The following is a 15,910-nucleotide window of genomic DNA, read 5'->3' as shown; positions in this document are numbered from 1 at the left end:
GTTCACCAAGAAAGCCTTTCCAGACACCTACAGTGAACTCCCAGAGTTACTCAGCCAACAAAGAACGAGTGCTCAGTTGGGTCACCCCTACCAGGCCCTTAACTTAGCTCTAGCTTGCCTCCAACATGGACCCCAAGAGCTCAGTGATGTTTGGTCATTACAAAAGAGGTTCATTCTTATATAGAATGTACCCCCTACTTCATATGGTAGCTGATTTGTGTCAAGATTCTATCGTGTTCGTCATTCAGCCTTTCCTAGTGAAGCAAGTTGTTAGCTATGTGCTAAAAGACACACAATAAAACCTAAACTATGGAAGAGTGCCGACGCCCACTCGTTATGTGACCATGGAGACGTTTGGACTTCGGCTCCCATCAGCCATAGCCAAGTTAGTCGGTGGTGAAGGTTCATGGGGTTTGCAGTCTGAAATATCTTGACGGTTTCTTAACGAGGAATTCGATTGGAGAAGGAGTGAAACAAATCTTCTATTTCCTGAGTTACCAAGGGGGCTCCAAGTAAAAGTATAAGTACGAAGAATGTCTGTGTAATGATTGCACAGGTATAGGTAGCAACTACATAGTTCAGCATGTACCAACTGGAGAGGGCATAGTGAGATATAGTTTATAGGGCTCAGGTCTAGCACACCCATTATAACCCCTTATAGGAGAGAGGGTCCTGCACAGGGGCTTTTGCCCAAGATTAAGCAGATAGCTAGCTGTATGTTAGCGACCCTCAAGAGGTCTATAATGCTATTAGCACGTGGGGTTGCGCAATTAACAGGAACGCAGATTTAGGGTGGGCACCAATAACAGGACACACCAGCAGATGTGGGTTTGGTGTGATGAACATGGAAGTCAAAACAATTAGCTTTACACGTTTCGGGTTTTATTGATGTTTATTAGTTTGTGGCACAGAACTGTACCCCTGCCCCCTCTCTGCCATTACATATCTGAAGACATTTTTAATTTGGGGCATAAACTCCACCTTTAAGTCCAAACAAACGGTTGCACTTGAGTACAGCTAAGAGGGGAATGGCATGTGAGGAGGGACACAGCGTGTGGGTGTTGTTTGGTTATTTACCCACCTATTGATTGCCAGGGCCATGCTAATCCCAATTACCATTCCAACCTACTATCGGTCCCTCCCCGCCAAAAAAACCAAATCCTCCTGGGATGCCTTTAAACTTGCTCTATCAAGCAATAACATCCAACTTTGGTCTGTCAATTTTATTTCTAAGCAGTGCCATGAGAGTTAATGTTAAAGGTATTTGTATCGCACACCATCACCACCGGAGAGGTCCCCAGGCGCTCTGGTGATTCTGAAAAGGAGGATGTGTAAACAGTGGTCGAAGTGTAAGAAAAGAAGTAGTGGAACTATGTTCCCTGCTAGCCTGCGCCGGTCCTCACAAACCCCATCATCCTGCCCTCTCCCACACACAATACAAAACCCCCAACCATATTTGCCTGCTGTTTAAGGGAACGTCCAGTGCAGTGCACTGAAAGTGCAAGTTTCAACCTCTTCCTACACTGTTATTTTAAAACGAAACCGTTCCGGAATGGTTTCTTTTTAAAATAAAAGTATAGGAGCTGTAAAACTTAATTTAAAAAAAGTAGAGGAGCACCGCTCCCGTCCGCTCCCGCTCACTTCGACCACTGTGTGTAAAAAGGGGCTGTGGGTGGGTTTGTAGGATTAAGTGGGAATAGGAAAGTGAGAGTTGTGATTTCCTGTTGGCAGCTTCAGTTCGGTTTGCATCGTTCGCTGAGCTTAAGTGCAGTTTTCTGGTCGGTGCGACTTCCCTTGTGCTGTTGTGAGGGGTTATGTGATGTTAGTCTGTTGTTGTAGTGTGAAGTACATGCGTATTGCTGTGCAGAGATGGGATTGTGTGAGTTTCTATAAGGGAAGTGTATGAGGAAAGTTGAGGTTTTAGAGTTGGGTTAGCGGGTTTTCCTTACCTCTTTGTCTTTGAGTTTCTGTGCTTAACATCTATGATTATCCTGTGTGTTTGGTGTGTTAGTTTGTCCGCTTAGTTGGCAGACAAATTGAGGAGTGGCAGTTTTCCTCTGTGTTACTCTAGTGGTATGTCTACCTGGCTAATGTTGGTGTGTTCCCCGACCTAGGTTGGCGATGATTGGGATAGAGGGTTCTGGTCACTCCCTGACCGTCCCTTGGGGGCCCTTACCTCCTTAAGTTTCCTATTTTCTGTTCTGGTGTCCTCCCCCTGCCCTCCGGTTAGGGAAGATGAAGTTAGGGTCATGGGTTACTCCTTAAGGTTCTGGTTTCCCGTTGGGTGCATGCTTCCTAGTCGTTTCCTTCTGGTTCTGGAGCAAAAAGCCACATTGTGAATAGTTTCCTGAATTCCAAATGATCCCTTGTGTTGCGTACGTTTTTTGGTATGTCATTCTAGGTTATTGCTGACAGGTGAGAGAAAGATGATCCTTCGAATTTTCTTTTGTTGTATGGTTTTGGTTCTAGACAAATGTCGTTGCTTGATCTGTGTGGTCCTGTCGGACGGTAGACAGTTATTTTCTCATTTAGAAACTCTGCTCCCTGGCCGTGGATTATTCTGTGCGTTGCGCACATTGTTTTGACCCTTATTTGCTGTTTAATTGGCAACAAGTGTAGCATTTTCAGCGCTGGGGTGAGGTGTTCTCTTCGTGGAAGTTTGAGCAGGAGTCTGGCTGCAGCATTTTAGAGGTTTCTTTAATAGTAGTTCTGGCATTTCTAGGTATAGGCTGTTGGCATAGTCTAGTCTGGACATGATGATGGTGAGTGTTCTGTGGGTGAAAGAAAGGAATGTAATTGCAGTTGTGAATGTGCTACTGGTGTAATCAAAATGTCCTGACCAAGTGTACCTTCAGCCACTTCATTTATATCTGTTCCGTGCAACAAAGTCCCGCTAAAAACAAGTATTGACAAAGCCAAAAGATGTGGCTTTTTTGGAGGCATGGGATAGGCCTTTGTCAGGCACTGCAATCATATGCCCAGGTGATCTCACCATCTTCGGCCGGTTGTATTATATGGCCAGGTAATACTATTATGGCAGTGCTTAGAAAATGCCTATCCCATGCCTACACAAAAGTTAAAGCTGTTTACTTTGCCAGTGCTTGTTTTATGTGCTGCTTGCTTGTTAGGCTGCTGCTCTGGTCAGAATGTTTGGAATTAGGTCTATGTCACAGATTATGGACTGCATTTCGAACATTCTGATTGGCTGAGAGGAGGTCTCTAATGAAACCTGTATGCTAATAGTAACATTATAGGCCTCTACTGTTTTTCCGCACCATCGTCTCCCGAAGAAATATGTCATATAGAATTATTCATCATTTTGTTTCATCTTTACTAGTTTACATTTCTTCTTTTATTGGTAACATTAGAGTTTATTCAGGTGATAAGCATTTTTTCGGGTGCTTATGTTCTACGCTTGACCTGCCCAAAACATTTGTGTAATGTCACATTTATTTGCTGCCATTTGGGGGGCAGCAGACTCTGCACCATACAGCACCTGACGACCATGTCATTAAATAAGGACTGCACCATATCCTGCAGTATCCATTACTATACTCTTCAGTACTCTGGGTTTGGTGCCTGCTATTATTTCTGTGCTACACACTCTGGGAGAATTATGGATTGTATTGTATTGTATTTGGTTATTTATATAGCGCTCTTTCCCCACTTGTGTGGCCTGAATGTGCTTTTGTGGTAGGAACGCCCTCGGTGACCGTAGTCAATGCGGTGAAAAATTCTAAGAGGTTAAGTTTAGGAGATGTGTGTGTGCATTTTGCCGGTCTAGGAATTAGATGGCTGGCTAGGCTCGACTAAGCAGCCCACTGAGAGGTCAGGCACGTGGGTGGGCGCTGTTGGTGGAATTGCAAAAGATTGCTATTGTATAGAGAGCCGATGTGTGGTCAGCTATACCAAGTTCCTTTCGAATGTAAGTCGCTGTATGCTAGTGGCAGAGGTGTTGAGGTAAGTTAGGTGTTTCAGTCTGGACGGCCATGTGTGCTGCTAGACCGGATGTGCTTGGCCATAGCAGTATTCTACGACTCTTTTGCTGTGCCTGCACCCATGTCAACATTCAACATACAGACTATTCAAAACCTGTAGCATTGTGTGTCGGACGGATAGTTCCGGGGCAACTTGCTCACCGTGGAAGCAAGATGACACAGAGCAACACAGGCTCGATCTCCGGGTCTGCGCTTAGAAACCTCTGGCTATTAAGCACATTATAAATAACAATTACAATTCTACAGCATGTACATTTGAAACGCACCTTCCCATTTCGAATAAAGAGAAATATAATAAAATTAAAAAAAACATACTACATTTTTTTGCGTTTAAAAATAGCAATGCAGCTAATCTATTCATGAATCGCAATATTAACATGACCCAATGCAGTTAAACCATAAACACTAGAGGTCTGTACATCACATGCCACTAGGTGAAATCAGCATATACACCAATGGAGGGCTAGAATAAAACATTTGCAGTGGCCATAGTGGATATTGAGCAAGGGGAAGGTGTAAGAAATATTTGAAACAAGTTTAGATCAGACCGAACGCATACTGTAGCAATCATGCAACAGTCGAGGACGAACATGGCCGCTAACGGCCTGCCAGCCTGAACAACGAGCGCTGGGGCCGTTACCGTCCATGTACGCATTTCCAACTCAGGCGTGGTAGCTATCCGCGCGTATTGTACGATCCCAATATCCCAAGAAAAAAAAGATAGTCCCTTTTCCAATTCCAAGGCAGCCGTGCGTGGGAGGAGCCCCGGGACCGGAGCACAAAGCTTCGATCCAACAGGTAAGTGGAGAGGGAGATGGGGGGGTGGGGAAAGGGAGCATGATCTCTTTGGAACTGGGTGGGCATGTGGGAAGGCAACAGGGAGAAGCCCCCAGTTGCCTCCCCACAATCAGGATGGTGCCAACCGGGGAAGGCCTCAGGTGGCTGGCAAGAGAGGGCAGTACACACTGTATTCTCACCCACTCTTGCATCCACCCAATTGGCTTAGTGCACTTTGCTGGGTACGAATGACAGTGTAGGAAGAGTAATTCACTGCCTTTGTGCCAGGTCCATCATGGAGTAAGATGGATGCTCTAGGCAGTGTGGCGATTTGTGGCAACAATGATTCAGTGATGTTAACCATATGATAGCTAAAGTGCTACTAAGTAATTAAGAAAGTATGGGGGTAACATACTAGTGGTGTAAAATATGTGGAGAGATTAACAGAGATGATGGTCATTTTTGAGCACCTGCATGCCTACACAAGCAGAATTATTAATGTGTTGAGACTACTAGGGGGCATGGAGCAAGATGGCTATGTAAGAACAGAGCTACGCACCCTGTCGACTTCCATAAGTGCGTTTCCAGCCCCAAACACCTTGTGAGGAGGCCTTGGTGCAGCGACAGTGGAGGGTAACATAAAGAAAGTCCCCTTAAACTGTTGGCGCCTTCCTATTTTCCTGCCCTTTAGTCCCTAGATAAGCAGCCCTCCAGCCTCTTTCCTTTGCAGTTGGTGAGCAGGTGCAGGTGGATCTGGGTCACCTGGCCTAAGCCCCTCCCACCTGTAAATCCCCTTAAACTGTTGGCGCCTTCCTGTTTTCCTGTCCTTTTTCCCTACTTAAGCAGCCCTCCAGCCTCTTTCCTTTGCAGTTGGTGAGCAGGTATGGAAGCCTTTCCTGAAACTAAAGTCTGACTGTTTGTGCAGATGCAGCAAAATGTACTTGCATAAATGCAGTCAAACTTTAAAACTGCTACTTTCAAAACTTCCATCGCCCCTCTGCCTCAGCAAAATTAAATGCTCCCATCGGCCCCCGTCCCCACGGATGCGAGCCAGCTTATAACCACCTTCCCCGTCCCCACGGATGTGAGCCAGCTTATAACCACCTTCCCCGTCCCCACGGATGTGAGCCAGCTTATAACCACCTTCCCCGTCCCCACGGATGCGAGCCAGCTTATAAGCACCTTCCCCCTCCCCACGGATGCGAGCCAGCTTATAACCACCTTCCCCGTCCCCACGGATGCGAGCCAGTTTATAACCACCTTCCCCCTCCCCACGGATGCGAGCCAGCTTATAACCACCTTCCCCCTCCCCACGGATGCGAGCCAGTTTATAACCACCTTCCCCCTCCCCACGGATGCGAGCCAGCTTATAACCACCTTCCCCCTCCCCACGGATGCGAGCCAGCTTATAACCACCTTCCCCGTCCCCACGGATGCGAGCCAGCTTATAACCACCTTCCCCGTCCCCACGGATGCAAGCCAGCTTATAACCACCTTCCCCGTCCCCACGGATGCGAGCCAGCTTATAACCACCTTCCCCGTCCCCACGGATGCGAGCCAGCTTATAACCACCTTCCCCGTCCCCACGGATGCGAGGCAGCTTATAACCACCTTCCCCGTCCCCACGGATGCGAGCCAGCTTATAACCACCTTCTGTGTACTTTGACATCCGAGGGTAGGGGCTTATTTGCGCACTTTCTTTTTCTTCGGCATATGTGTTATGTGGCTAAAATAGCATTTTGGTGCAGTCAGTCTAGTCACTTATAACTGTGGCATAACCTTATATATTTTTTTACTTTTTTTTAAATGGGCAAATATAATAAAGTAGACATGGCATCTGTGATTACATGGCTGCACTGGCATTTTGGTGCAGCCAGTCTAGCCATTTATCGCTATGGCATGACCTTATATGTACAAGTGTTATGGCTCACAATTTACTTTTTTATCGCAAGAATATTTTTTAAAGGTTGCTGTCCATGGCATGTAGAAATTATCAAAGGAACCAAATGTGTATGTTGTCTTTAAATCCAATAACATTTTAATTTGTAATGGCATATTGCGCTTTAAAATGTACCATTAAGATAATTGGTCCCCACACCAGACGGCCCTTGGGGGTAGAACAGAGGGGATGGAGCCTTCAAGTTATCCCCGCCCAGTTTTTAAAGTGGCCCCTCCCATCAACACTTAGCCCCCCCCCCTGCAAAAGGCAGAGGAGTGGGATGGTCAAAACGAATACTGTAAAGCTTGATAAGCCTGGCACCATGATGTGGAAAGGGTTATAGTTGAGCATATGTTCCCTGTTTTCTGTAATGCACCCCCAATCAAACAGATGCCAGAATTGTGAGTGAGATTCTTCAGTTGTGAGCCGCTGTAATAAAATAGGCAACAGGTAGGGAAGAGGTGGCGGTCCTAGAGACTTACATTTCATATATATATATATATATATATATATATATATATATATATATATATATATATATATATATATATATATATATATAATTAAGACACTGCTGGCTTACATTTATGTGTGTTTAAGCAAACAGTTCAGTGATGATTAAATGGATTTCTAAAGATCAGACTACCAAGTATGAAACATCAGCATTACTGAGATTTGCACCACAAGGATAAATAAAGAGTGCCTAGATAACAGACAAAATATGCCTGCGGAAATAATGGCTCGCGACAGGCACCCCCGTGCAATGTACACCAGGAAACAGGAAACAATGTAGGAAGACACCCTTCTTTACCAGATAAACCCAAGAGCTAGCCGGAAATTATGTTAATAACCATACGAATCAAGTAAACCAGCAGCACTACATCAGATCATTAAGCGCGACCAAGCAAACCTATGCCCCGCCTCAGATATAATGCAAAGTACAGCTTCAGTCTTATCCCTCTTCCTGCCCTAAATCAACTAGGCCAGTTCTTAAATACTTGTTCACTCTTCCTGTCCCTCACTATCAGTTAAGCAAAGGTAGGTCTTTCAGATTTCCACTACACATTATACACTCTTCCAATATATTATATTGTACCATACACTCCTCACCCACAGTCCTTAAAGCAGACCATCCTGTATGTTGCCAACTGGGATTGACAGGCCTTATTGCTCCAACTAACCTCATCTTGTCACACAGCCAACCGTTGACTCTGCCATCCTGACAAAGTATTTAGATCGTGGGGGTTTGTCTTGGGAACGGATGAACATTTATTTCATTTATATAGCGCCCAGACCCGGAGGTATCACAGCGCTTGTACAGTTGTGTGAAACACAGTCAAAAGCAGTAGATAACAATATGCAACATAACCTGGAAAATAAGCCTCCACACATCACAGGAATCCCTGGGGCAAATCACCAGCTCATCACACACCCATCCACTCACTGCTACTAGTACTACTTACTGAGCCACAAGGAACTGACTTTGCAGCAATATTGCTTAGTATTACAGAATGATCCGGCCTCGCAGAGTCTCCTTACAGCCCACATCTTTACCATAACGTGTACTGCTCTCACATGTTGAAGGTTGTTTCACTTGTTCCTGCTCCCCACGCCCCCATCTACCACATCCCTTGTGTTTACTCCCTGCAGACCACAGTCCAGCTATCACTGGCGAGAGTACACTAAGCCACTCTCTGTGGACAAGCGGCAATGCCAGAGATGAGTACGTAGTCATTTTAGTGCAAAACAAAAGCTGGTTACGTGAACACAACCTTACATGTAGAGTTGCGAAGACTCAAAAGAATACTGCGTCTGACTATACTTCAAGGTCGTCTGGGTAACATGTAAGGTTGCCCAATGCGAGGAATGTGTTCATTAAGGTGGCTGATGGGGTGAAGAGCCCGACTTGCTCAGCTTATGCACAGCATGTTGTCCAAAGATGTGTTTTTCATCTTAGCCTTTGTGGTAATGGACTCTAATGAGATTACCCGAAAAGTCCTGGACACAATTTTGTTGGGGGCCATTTTATATAATATTAATTTAATGGGCCCATATTGCCACGATTTAGTAATCCCTTAACCGTAATAAATCTACTTTTCTTGTCACCGGAAATGGTGAGGAGCTTAAAATTCAGTGTCCTTTGTGTGAGCATAAGCAATCCTTCTTAAATGAGCTAGTGTACGCTGATAAGCACAGCAACCTTCTCTTGCTGTATATAAGCTTCTAATGGCATGTAGCAGCACAACCACCACAGGCCCGGACTGGCCTATATGACCATGACTGAAAGGCCAGCTGAAAAGGCCTGTCTGATGACTTTGAACACTGGTAGATGCTAATATCGCCATACATTGATGTCCCAGTGATCATGACAACTCACAATTTGTCACAAATATTCTGAACATTGTCTCGCCATTTTCTGCATCTATAAAATACATATTGTGATTTGCAAATGTGTACCACCGGCGCCTATCTATATATTTACCCCAGCCTACTATCTCCTTAGGATTGTGATACCTAAACCTCAAACTAAGATATGTTACAGCAATGGTTGTCACACGTGTCCATATTTGCATTGTGGAGCATGCAATTATGGGTCTGTCTCAAGCCAACGTTTCGAATCTATTCACTAGACTACTACACCTTTTGCCTGCATTTCCGCAAGCTTTCAACTCAAGCTGCCCCAAGCAAAAGTCAAATGATTTTTCAGTCATGTTGCCCCACTATGGTAACTGGGGGCAACGTAGTTAGGTGTAAACAGACACCCTGACTGAGCAGAACTCAATAACAAAAAGAAACAGCAGTCTTGTTGGTAAACACCTGGAGCACATGAGGCTAAGTAAAAAGACAATCTGGCATGCTGCTTCTGGAAATCCAAGTCTTTCTCCACTCCGCCGTCTCCCAATCTGTCATTTCTGACAAATCACATAGTTATTACTACATACTGGCGTCACGGGGGAACAGTTTCAAGTTGCAAGCTACTAGGCAGCCATAAAAAGTCACTTGTCACCTCAATTCTATAGATACAGAAAGCATGCCGTTTATTACTTGCCAAGAGCCAATTATCACTAGCCAATGGCTAGTGGCGAGGACAAATTTGGTGCCCTGTTTCATTTCATGGCCTTTTCTTACATGCCAGGATGTTTTTGGGCACCTGTTAAATACAGACAGGTCCAGTTTATACAGGGTGGTCGGATCAGGCAACATTTGTCTGTTTGGGGTATAGCTTCAGCCCCAGAATGACAAACTAAAGGGTGAAGCAAGGCCGCTACTGCAATATTAAAGCTTACTACTGGATGAGACCCATTGGAACATGCAGACCAGCCAAAAACACTTATTTTCCAACATGAGGCCTAGTAAATGCGAAATATAGGCCTCACTCAACTTTACCAAAACAGAAAGGCACTTAAGTGAAGGAAAGTGTGCCTTAGAACAGTAATATTGCTACATGTGGCCAATGGTTTCCAAAAAGACATGTGGTGCTGCAGATGCAGACTTCATGTAAACTGGGAAAGGGCACATTTTGACTGAGGAAGACAAGCATCAGCATGTTACATTGACTTCTATGCAATACAAGACTGTGACCGAGAAATCTAAGTGAAGCCAAGTGACATATTTCATTTGATATGAACAGAAACACTTACTTTCCAAGATATAAACTGACATTTAAATGGAAAGGCCTACATAGAGTTTTAAAGTGGACATTGGTGACCCGTGGTAAATATTGACCTATGTGTGGACAATACAGAAAGGGAAGCCATGTCTTTTCAACTGTTAGACTAAAGAAAAACATTAAACATGGACAGAAAGCCCCGATTACATGTAAACTGTTACATGTAAAACATGTCTTTTTGATTTAAAATGCAATTTCATTTGGAATTATACATGTAGCTTGCTTTTGCAGCTTTCCCCATTGAACTGATGGGCTGAGTAGCTGTGCCTCTGACCTCAGAGACCTTTTGCTGAGGCCTACAAGGAATGCAAGTCTGTTCAGAAAAATGCTATAAAAAAGACACTGTTGTCAGATCAAATTTGTGGAAGGGTCAGATAAAGGAAGACTAGCCTGTCTTTTCAGGACTACCATGGCCCCAATAAACTGCTTTGCATCTTTAAACAGAGAATGATAATGGAACTTCAAAGACTGTTACATAAACATCCAAAATAGATAAACAGATGTCCAGGTCATGTGACTTTGGAGAAAATTAAACAGCTTCGGTTTTGAGAAATGGACACTCAAGGGTGGCCCATATTAATACATTGCTACTTGAAAAACATTGAACTAATTTTCCTTAATATAAAGACGGTTGTGCGTCCCATTGAGCTCATCCAGGATGCACCTTAAAGATCACAAAAGGCCTGTCAGTCCTTTAATGTAAATATAATTTTTATGTGATGTGTAGAATTTAATTCAACAAAAAAATGGGATTGTGACACTCCTATGAATTAAGTGTACCAAAGGTAAGTCCCACAAAACAGTTTCCTCCCTTTAAGCTATGAGGTTCTTCTTAGTATCCACCTGACATATACACAAACATTCTACTCAACATGAATATAGGTGAGAACACATGGTTTTCAAAGAAATATACATAGTTATAAGGTAATAAAACACAATCATTACATTATAGACAAAAAATTTAAATTGACCCAAAAGGTTCACAAATCTAAATCATTTGTCAGAAACACCATTTCATTCTGGTGTGTATGCATCAAGGCACACACTGCTATATTATCAACGAAAGAGTAAAATATGCCAACAGTGAATCATTTGTCTTTTTTGGAGCTCCCTTTTAAGGGAGAGTAGATGTGTCAACACTTAACATGTGTTTCTAGAACCCACATACATTTTTGAAATACAGTCAAGTTGATGTTTATTTGAATTTCCCATTGGTTCTGTCTTCAGGACACTCTTTATTTTCATCATGTAGTGACATTTAACGTGTTGCATATTAGGAGCATGGTGCGTTCCAAACAATCTAGAAGTTAAAACAAACATAAAACCTTATTAGTACCATGTGAAACTCTTTGTGTTGTGTGAGAATATGTGGATATACAGAGGAAATAACCTTCCATTTCTTTGAAGCTTAAGGGCTACTTCTAAGTAACAATCTAGTAAAGAAAGAATCAGGGCTACTTGTCCACTGAAACCCACACCAATGTTTGTGATGGTAATTTCTGTATCATTTAGAAAGTAGCCTTTGCTTTCATATTGTAATCTACAAAGGTATACCATTCCCTATAGGTAGCATACTGATTCTTATGGTAATCTACATATTTCCATTGCTATCCTACACAGGACAACTTTTTCATAAAACTTCTCAGTTTAACCGGTAATATTGTCTAATTGCCTGTAGCTCCTTTTTTCTTTGCAAGGTTTATTTCAAAACTTGTTAAGCCCATCTGTACTGTGTGAAGAGGCATACATACCCAATATTGTGTGTAGCCCCTCCTCATAAGACCTATAGGGACATCAACATTCCTAATGTAAAACCAAGGTGGGCACAATGTTATTGGCCAGTTATTATCAAAATAACCCATTTGTTTTTATGCCGATCTAATTGTGCTTACCGGAAGAAAGAGTTGTTTGTATCTTCTTCTCATGGCGTTCTATCCACATAATTTGGCTCTACTATTGTTGTTCAGGAGAAGCCGTACATAAACGTCCCCGCCGTGAGTGAGAAGAAGATGTAAATAACTCTTTCTTCCGGTAAGCACAATTTGATCGGCATTAAAAACAAATGGGTTATTTTGATAATAACTGGCCAATAACATCGTGCCCACCTTGGTTTTACATTAGGAATGGTGATGACCCTATAAGAATTATGAGGAGTGGCTACACACAATATTGGGTATGTATGCCTCTTCACACGGTACAGACGGGCTCGACAAGTTTTGAAATAAACCTTACAAAGAAAAAAGGAGCTACAGGTAATTAGACAATATTACCGGGTAAACTGAGAAGTTTTATGAAAAAGTTGTCCTGTGTAGGATAGCAATGGAAATATGTAGATTACCATATGAATCAGTATGGTACCTATAGGGAATGGTATACCTTTGTAGATTGCAATATGAAAGCAAAGGCTATTTTCTAAATGATAAAGAAATTGCCATCACAAACATTGGTGTGGGTTTCAGTGGACAAGTAGCCCTGATTCTTTCTTTACTAGATTGTTACTTAGAAGTAGCCCTTAAGCTTCAAAGAAATGGAAGGTTATTTTCTCTGTATATCCACATATTCTGACACAACACAGAGTTACACATGATACTAATAAGGTTTTATGTTTGTTTTAACTTCTAGATTGTTTGGAACACACCATGTTCCTAATTTGCAACACTTTAAATGTCAATATGTGATGAAAATAAAGAGTGTCCTGAAGACAGACCAATGGGAAATGCAAATAAACATTAACTTGACTGTATTTCAAAAATGTATGTGGGTTCTAGAAACACATGTTAAGTGTTGACACATCTACTCTCCCTTAAAAGGAAGTTCCATAAAAGACACATGATTCACTGTTGGCATATTTTACTCATTTGTTGATAATATAGCAGTGTGTGCCTTGATGCATATACACCAGAATCAAATGGTGTTTCTGACAAATGATTTAGATTTGTGAACCTTTTGGGTTGATTTTTAATTTTTGTCTATAATGATTGTGTTTTATGAACTTATAAACATTAAAATTTGATTATTTCTTTGAAAGCCATGTGTTCTCGCCTAAATTCATGTTGAGTAGGTTTTTTGTGTATATGTCCGGTGGATACTAAGAAGAACATCATAGCTTAAAAGGAGGAAGCTGTTTTGTGGGACTTACCTTTGGTACACTTAATTCTGTAGTCCTCACCTACACAGCCCCAAAAAAGAGGACCATATAGCTCTGTGTAGCTGACACTCGTATAAATGACAGAAATCCAAAACTTGGTGAGCTGATACAAAGTAAAAATAATGTGTGTTTTGTGAAGTTTGATGTTCAGAACTATTTGGGGGTATGAATAAACTGTGAAAAATGATAGCTCAATCCCGGAAGGTCATGCCGCGGTTAAAGTAGTTTCCCCAGACCCGACATGAATCGCTGAATCAGAAAATATATATTTTATTGTGGTTATCTGTAAATTTAAGAACGTTGTTATGTTGTGACTTTCTGAGAAAGAAAAATGCAACTGTAAATGTCATTTTAAAAAGAGGCATTTCTCTCCTCCCCTCATTATCCATAATCTGGACCTCCTGAAAACCTTGCCCTATTGGCTGGGAGAGGCCGGACTAGAGAGGTGGGGTAGAAAATGAATGTCCAATCTAATGCTTGGGAATATTCATAATGTGGATGTGTCATCAGTACTATATAATGCATGTCTACCAAAATAGGGAGATTAGGAGGGAAAAGGACTGGGCAGAGGGAAGAGAGACAGAAAGGGACAGAGACACAGAGAGAAAGAAGGAGAAAAGAAAGGAGACTTGTGCTTGGAAAACTGGGAGCCCTGTCTGAGACAGCCTTCAAACTTGACTGGGCCCTGCTGAGAATAACTGAGCTGTCCATGCCTGGGGTGTGAGCTGACTCCTGCTATCGGTTACCAAAAGAGGATCCTAAATTGTGTCTGGCCTCCTGAGCTGAGGACAATGATCTCCCATGTAAGTAGATATAACCCAAAGCTATCCCTTCTGTGGGGGGAAACTACCTGCCTTAATCCTTCTCATTAAATTGTGAGTGGAGTGGACAAAACTGGGTAGACACTTAGCCATTTGATCACAATTCCACTAAAGAAAAGATCATGGGTTAATTCTTGTTAAAATTTGAAATTAACAAATCTCATCCCCAGTGTGTTATAGTGTCTATAGCCGATAAAGTAATTAGGTGACTGTTAGGATGAGTAACATCGTATCCACATTGCATCCCTTTGTGGAATCTATTCCATCATCATTAGCATGCAGCTGAACAACTGTGCATCATAATACGTGGTTACTGTAGAACCTAGAGGCTAGTCACTGTTGAAGGTTCTAGGTTCTAGAGTGTGTGGAGGAAGGACAGTGAAGGGAGGAGGACGGTTGTGCTGCCCCTGGCTGGGGGTCGTTCTCCTTGGAGATTGAACCTATAACAAATAAAAGGTGTTGGAAGCTGCCTGAATTTGAGGAGAGTGCACTGCAGCACTCTGAGGTGGGAACGTTTTCCCACTGCGGATACCCATTACAGGAAGAACGACTCCAACGACGAGCTGTAAAGACTGCAGAGCGATTTGGTGAATGCAGGCGGAGAGCGGAGAGCCAGCTGTAAAGGCAGAAGCTACGTGATTTGGTGCATGCAGGCGGAGAGCCAGCTGTAAAGGCAGAAGCTATGCCTCAACGAACTGGCATCACATTGTTCTCATCAGCGCTGCTCCTGAAACCACCAGTCGTAGCAGTGCAATTGAATTAATTTGGTTATTTAAGGTGGGTTGCGTTATGCGTGTGTTACACACCTTGTTTACCTTTGAAGTTTGTGATCCGTTGTGGAAGCAATCTCAACATCACAAACGCCGCTCCGCGCATCCGCATTAGCAGGCCACAGCTGCACGTCATTACGGTCCTGGAGGAAAGGACCCAACAACGTGGCGGCCATCTCGGATTTGTTTGTTTGTTGATGTGCAGCTGCGCGTCATCACGGTGCTAGAAGAAGGGACCCAACGATGTGGCAGCCATCTTGGATTTGTTTTTTTTTCTCTTTCTTTCTCTCTTCGACTGACATGCTTGTACAATAAAGTACGAGGCATTCACAACGGCTTTGGAACAAACGATCGGATACAGTAGCGCTACTGGAAGGAGTCTCACGGGTGAGTGTCTACAGTCTGTTAACATTCCCTTGTTATCAAAGAGCACAATTTTGAGGGGGCGGACTACTCGAGTGCAGCGATTGTTCTGGCTGCGGATGTAACATTGATTTAAGTGGAAGCTGAAGACATGGCTAACGTACCGGCTCCGATTTTCTTTCTGCCTGTCCCAGGTGAACCCAAAGTGCACTGGGCAGATTGGAAAGAGGGCTTCCATAAATATGCACTGGCTGTTTTTGGTGCCAATTTCTCGAATGAGTGCAAGGAAGCATTATTGTTCCATTGTTTGGGAACTGCAGGGCAGGAAGTCTTGAAAAAATTACCAGAACCCATAGATATTCCAGATGGAGGCCCTTATGCGAGAACATTGGCAAAATTAGATAAGCATTACTACATTGAAGAG

The 15,910-nt window shown here is 43.0% G+C and overlaps 1 protein-coding gene across 2 annotated transcripts in view; it reads right to left on the bottom strand.

The window, feature by feature from the left end:
• The window catches only part of LOC138520861 (histone-lysine N-methyltransferase SMYD3-like), an 87,835-nt gene that overhangs the window by 6,791 nt on the left and 65,134 nt on the right, over positions 1–15,910 (bottom strand). The window lies entirely within an intron of this gene.

The sequence above is a fragment of the Ambystoma mexicanum genome, chromosome 13 (genome assembly GCF_040938575.1).
Source record: "Ambystoma mexicanum isolate Mex_15411 chromosome 13, UKY_AmexF1_1, whole genome shotgun sequence".
Lineage (NCBI taxonomy): Eukaryota > Metazoa > Chordata > Amphibia > Caudata > Ambystomatidae > Ambystoma > Ambystoma mexicanum.
This window is presented reverse-complemented; position numbering and strand designations above follow the sequence as displayed.